The sequence below is a fragment of the Enhydra lutris genome, unplaced genomic scaffold (genome assembly GCF_002288905.1).
Source record: "Enhydra lutris kenyoni isolate GAN:26980312 unplaced genomic scaffold, ASM228890v2 scaffoldscaffold79, whole genome shotgun sequence".
NCBI classification, from domain to species: Eukaryota; Metazoa; Chordata; class Mammalia; order Carnivora; family Mustelidae; genus Enhydra; species Enhydra lutris.
Genome location: NW_019154163.1, coordinates 4,161,551 through 4,167,858, shown reverse-complemented (window position 1 = coordinate 4,167,858; position 6,308 = coordinate 4,161,551).

Genomic DNA, 6,308 nt, shown 5'->3' with positions numbered 1-6,308 from the left:
TGTATTTAGGTGTTTCTATGTTTGGGTCTGTAAATATTTACAACTGTTATATTTTCTTTTTGGTTGTCCCCTTTATTATTATGTAGAGTCCTTTGTCTCCTGTTATAATTTTTTTAATGTATATTTTTTCTGTGTAGGTAGGTAATGTTACCTGCCTTTCTTTTGCCAATGATTTGCATGATAGACATATCTTCATTCCTTCACTTTCAATTTGCACATGCCTTCAGGTCTAAACAATGGCTCTTATAGGGAGAATACAGATCTTAATCTTTTAAATCCATTCTGACATCCTATGTCTTTTATTGGAGTATTTAGTCCATTTGCATTTGAAGTAATTATAGGTAGATATGTATTTATTGCTATTTTATTATTTGTTTTGTGGTTGCTTCTGATGATTTTCTCCAATGCTTTCTTGTCTCTCTCTTTCTTGCTTTGCTGATTTTCTTTAGTGACATATTTAGATTTCTTTGCCTTTATTCTTTGCATACTTATTACTGGTTTTCAATATGTGGTTTACTACTAGCTTTGTATAAAACATCAGCTGCATATAGTAGTCTATATGAAGTTGATGGTCACTTAAGTTTGAACCCATTCTTTACTATTTTCCTTCCCACATCTTAGGTAAATATTGTCATATTTTACATCCTTTTATTTTGTGAGTTTCTTAACTTTTTTATTTACAGAAAAATCATCTTTACTGTTATTGTGTTTCTTTCCTTTATACTACCACTTTGGTCTTTCCGTTCTATTGAAAGAATCCCCTTTAATATTTCTTGCAGGGCTTGTTTGGGGTTGCAAACTCCTTTAGTTTTTCATTTATCTGGGAAACTCTATTTTTCATTCTGTTCTGAATGATAGTCTTCCTGGATATCGCATTTCTGCCTGCAGATTTTTCCCATTCAGCTCTTTGAATATATTGTGCCACTCTTTTCTTGCTTGGCAAATTTCTTCTGTAAAATCCCCTGTAAGCCTTTTGGGTTTTCCTTTCTGAGTTTTGTCTTCTTTTGTCTTGTTGCTTTTAATTTTTTCTTTATCACTATATTTTGCCAATTTAATTACAATATGTTTTGGTATTGATGTGGTTTTGTTGATTTTGATGGGGTTAGTCTCTGTCTCCTGGATCTGGTTATTTGTGTCCTTCCCCTCATGAGGGAAGTTTTCAGCTATTATTTCTTCAAATGTATTTTATGCCCCCTTTTCTCTCCTTTATCTGGGATCCCTTTACTGCAAATGTTATTACATTTATGGACTCACTGAATTCCTTGTCTATTCTTGTGTTGCACAATTTTTCTTTCTCTCTTTTGTTCAGCTTGATTACTTTCCACTACACTGACTTCTAGGTCATTAATTAATTCCTCTGCTTCTTCTAGACCATTGTTCATTCCATCAAGTGTGTTTCTTACTTTGTTTATTAGGCCCCTTTTCTCTGCTATTATTCACTATCTCTGTGTTAAGTGTCTCACTGATGTCTTCCACTCTTCTTTCAAGTCCAGTGAATATCCTTGTGATCATTACTTTAAATTTTCTATGGGACATGTTACTTATATCTGTTTAGCTTAGATCTCTGACTTGTCCTGCTCGTCATTTGGGATAAATTTCTCTGTACTTTCATTTTCTTTAAATCTCTGTGCCTGTTTCTGTGTATTAGGAAAGTCAGCTACATTTTCTGTTCTTGAGGGTTATCACCTTATGAAGAGGACGTCCTGTAGTTCCCTGGTGTGTAGTGTTTACTACCCCCAAGGTCTTCTGGGAGTGTCTCCAATATGTGCTTCTTGTGCTCTGCTGTTTTGTCCTGGCTGCTTTATCTTTCATGCCAGTTATCTGTAGAGACTGTTTTTGCCTATTATGGTAGTGTTTTGTCCATGGTCCGAATGTGGTGTTTTAAGTAAGTGTGCTCTTCTCTATGAAATGAGAGCTGTCCCCGCTGCCACTGGAGATGCAATGTGTGCAGGGATTTGGGCTGGTCTTCTCAGAGAGTGGCCCATTGTGCTAGGACTGAGGCAAACATGACTAGGAATGGTGGTTCTGCTGGAGTGGGGAGGGGGTGCTTGGTGTAAGCAAGCTAGTAGCCAGTGTTGGCACTGTGGTGGTTCTTGTAAGTTGCCCTGTGTTTATGTTAAATGATGGAAGGAAGGAAATGGCACCAGCCAGTTCTTTTGCTCTGAGAGGGCTGTGTCCATGAATGCTTTCTCTCTGGGATGTACTCCAAGATGAACGAATACTTCCCCATCTTGCTCCCCAGGTGCATTTCAGATTGCTGATACCATTCTGTACGTCCCCAGGTTGTTTAACTGCCTTCTCACAAATATCAGCACAATGCCCCCTGGGTTTTATACCAGCCAAGTTTGCTGACCTTTAACCTCCAGGATTGAAGCTCTGCTAGTTTCCAGAATTCATGAGTTTCACCCCTTTAGCTTTCCAAACTGATTGCTGTGGGGCATTTATCCTATGTCATCCCCTGTGTGCTAGTCTGTCCCCCTTCTTCACTACTGTGGCCCCCTTCAACCTGCAGGATTTATTACTCTCTGAAACTGTGTCTCCAGAGTTCCTACTTTCTTTGATGTGGCTTCTCTACTTTCAGTCATGGTGCTTGTTCTGCCAGTCTTCAGGACAATTTCTGGAGTATTTAGGATGATTTGATATTTATATAGTTGTATTTGTGAGATGAGATGAGCCTAGGTTCTGCCTTTCTGCCACCATCTTCCCACTCCACATTCAAAGTAAGTATTGATGGATATGTATTTATTGTCATTTTTTTTTACTTGTTTTGTGGTTGTTTTTGTAGCTTTCCTCTGATCTTTTCTTCTCTTGGGTCTTTCTTATTGTTGTTGTTTTTCTTTCTTTAGTGGTATATTTGGATCTCTTTCTCTTTATTCTTCGCATATCTAGTATTGGTTTATGGTTTCCATTAGGTTTGTAGATAATATTTTCTGCATATAGCAATCTATATGAAGTTGATGGACACTTAAGTTTGAATCCACTCTTTACTTCTCTACTTCTCTCCATGTTTTAGGTATATGGTGTCATATTTTACTTCTTTTTATTTTTTTCATACCTTGATTTTTACAGAAATATTTGTTTTTACAGTTTTTGTGTTTTTTTTAAGATTTTATTTATTTATTTGACAGACAGAGATCACAAGTAGGCAGAGAGGTAGACCAAGAGAGGAGGAAGCAGGGTCCCTGCTGAGCAGAGAGCCCAATGTGGGGCTCGATCCCAGGACCCCGGGATCATGACCCGAGCCGAAAGCAGAGGCTTTAACCCACTGAGCCACCCAGGTGCCCCAGTTTTTGTGTTTTTTTAACATGTCATCCTTTCACTTATTGTCTCTTTTCCACTCAAAGAATCCCTTTTATTATTTATTTTTTAAGTAGGTTTCATGCCCAGCATGGGGCCCAATATAGAGCTTGAACTCACAGTGGTGATATCAAGACTTGAGTGGAGGTCTGGAGTCAGATGCACAACCAACTGAGCCACCCAAGCACCACCCCCTTTTATTATTTCTTGTAGGGCTGGTTTAGTGGTCATGAACTCATTTATTTTTTCTTTGTTTGTTTGTTTGTTTGTTTTTTGGGGAAACTCTTTATCCTTCTTATTCTAAATTATAGCATTGCTGGTACAGTATTCTTGTCTACAGATTTTTTGCTTTCAGCACTTTGAATATAGTATGCCACTCTCTTCTGGGCTGCAAACTTTCTGATGAAAAATATGCTCATACACTAATGAGGTTCTGCATGTATGTAACTATCTTCTCTCTTGTTTTAAAATTTTTTTCTTTACTATGTCTCTTGATGTGGACCTCCCTGGTTTGATTGTGTTTCGGGGGGAATCTCTATGCCTCCTGGATTTCCCAGATTAGGGAAGTTTTTAGTTATTATTTCTTCAAATTAATTTTCTGCCCCCTTTTCCAGCTCTTCTTCTGGGATGGCTATAATGTGAATGTTATGGTTGATGGAGTCACTGAATTCCCTTAGTTTACTCTCATTTTGCACAATCTTTTCCTTTCATTTTTTTTTCAGCTCAATTACTTTCCATTACTCTGCCTTCCAGGTCATTAATTCATTCATTTGCTTCATCTTGCCTGCTATTTTTCCCATCAAGTGTATTTTTAATTTCCTTCATTGTGTTCTTCATCTGTGTTTGATTCATTTGATCTCTTTATTAAGAGTCTCTCTGATGGGGGCGCCTGGGTGGCTCAGTGGGTTAAGCCTCTGCCTTCAGCTCGGGTCATGATCCCAGGGTCCTGGGATCGAGCCCCACATCGGGCTCTCTGCTCGGCGGGGAGCCTGCTTCCCCCTCTCTCTGTCTGCCTCTCTGCCTACTTGTGATCTCTCTCTCTCTCTCTCTGTCAAATAAATAAATAAAATCTTTAAAAAAAAAAAGAGTCTCTCTGATGTCCTCCACACTTGGTATCTTAATGATCATTACTTCAAATTTTCTATCACACTAATTACTTGCATCTGTTTCACTTAAGTCTCTTGCTGTGGTTTTTGTCCTGTTGTCTCATTTGGGAGATATCCCTCTGTATCCTCATATTGTCTAAATCTCTGTGTCTGTTTCTGTGTGTTAAGAAAGTCAACCCCAGATGAATGGATAAGGAAGATGTGGTCCATATACACTATGGAGTATTATGCCTCCATCAGAAAGGATGAATACCCAACTTTTGTAGCAACATGGACGGGACTGGAAGAGATTATGCTGAGTGAAATAAGTCAAGCAGAGAGAGTCAATTATCATATGGTTTCACTTATTTGTGGAGTATAACAAATAGCATGGAGGACATGGGGAGTTAGGAGAAGGGAGTTGGGGGAAATTGGAAGGGGAGGTGAACAATGAGAGACTATGGACTCTGAAAATCAATCTGAAGGGTTTGAAGAGGTGGGGGGTGGGAGGTTGGGGGAACCAGGTGGTGGGTATTAGAGAGGGCATGGATTGCATGGAGCACTGGGTGTGGTACAAAAACAATGAATACTGTTATGCTGAAAATAAATAAAAAAAAAAGATTAAAAAAAAAGAAAGTTAACCCCATCTCCTGTTCTTGAAGGTAATGGCTTTATGAAGAAGGTGTCCTGCAGTTCTCTGCAGTGCAGTGTCACCTGTTCCCTGGGATGTAGTGCTTCAAAGATTATCTCCTATGTATGTTGCATGTGCCTTCCTGCTGAACCCTGGTCACTTTTTCCCTCAATTCAGTTGTCTGAAGAGCCTTTTTTTGCTTGTTGTGGGCTGTGTTTTGTCCCCATCTGGGTGGAGCAAATTTTAAGAAGGTGTGCCCCAGTCTGTTTGCAGAATAAGACCTGCTGCTGCCACTGTCACCAGAAATGAATTTTCACAAAACTCATAGGATGGGAGACAAATTGTTGGTGGGGTTTATACAGTTTTTCCAGGGAACTAACCTGCAGCACTGGGACTGAGGCAAAAGTGACTGGCAAGGACAGATCTGAGAAGCATGGGGGCATGGAACTTGCTGTAAGCAAATTAGGTAGAGTTTGTTGACATTGAGCTTGTTCTCTCAGGTGACTGTGGGTTTATGCTGAAGTACAGAGGAGGGAAATGTCATTTGCCAGCTACTTTGTTCCTGAAAGGGTCTTCCCATGATCCCTGCCTTTCTCGGCCATACTGAGATGAGTAAATAACTCTCCTGTCTGTCTGCCTCTGGCGTTTTTCAAACTCTGCTTCAAGGCTCTAGCTCCTCTGACTGTTTTTTGTGCTCTCTATTTAGAGTTGGGACTCAGCTTCCTAATACCCTCCAGGTTCATCCAGAGCTAATCCTGATAACTTTTAATGTTCTAGACTTTAATTCCTGCTTCAGAATTCATGAAATTTGGCCCCTCTCACCCTATTGTCTTCAAGATTGAATATTTTGGGTATTTGTCTTCCCCATGCACACTCCCCAGTGGGATAGTGTGTTTCTCACCCTTCTCTGTGTCACCGGGTTCCTACTGAGCATGGACTGCCATGATTGATTTCACTCCCAAACCACATCTTCACTCTTCTTAACTTTTTTGATGTGGCCCCTTCTCTACCTTTTGTAGAGATTTTTTCTCCCCCCTGCTAATCTTTGCATCATTTTCTGGGTTATATACACAAATGTGAGTGATATCTAGTTGTATCCATGGGATGAAGTGAGATTATGATCCACCTACTCTGCTATCTCCCCCATTATTTCCTCTCCAGATATGGGAAACTGTTGAATACTGCTTATCTATATCAATTAATATTCACTAGTTGTAACACAAAAGGGATTGAAATCACATCCACTCTTTTTAAAAAATTATTTGTTTCACTATTGTTCCAGGAATGATTGAAAA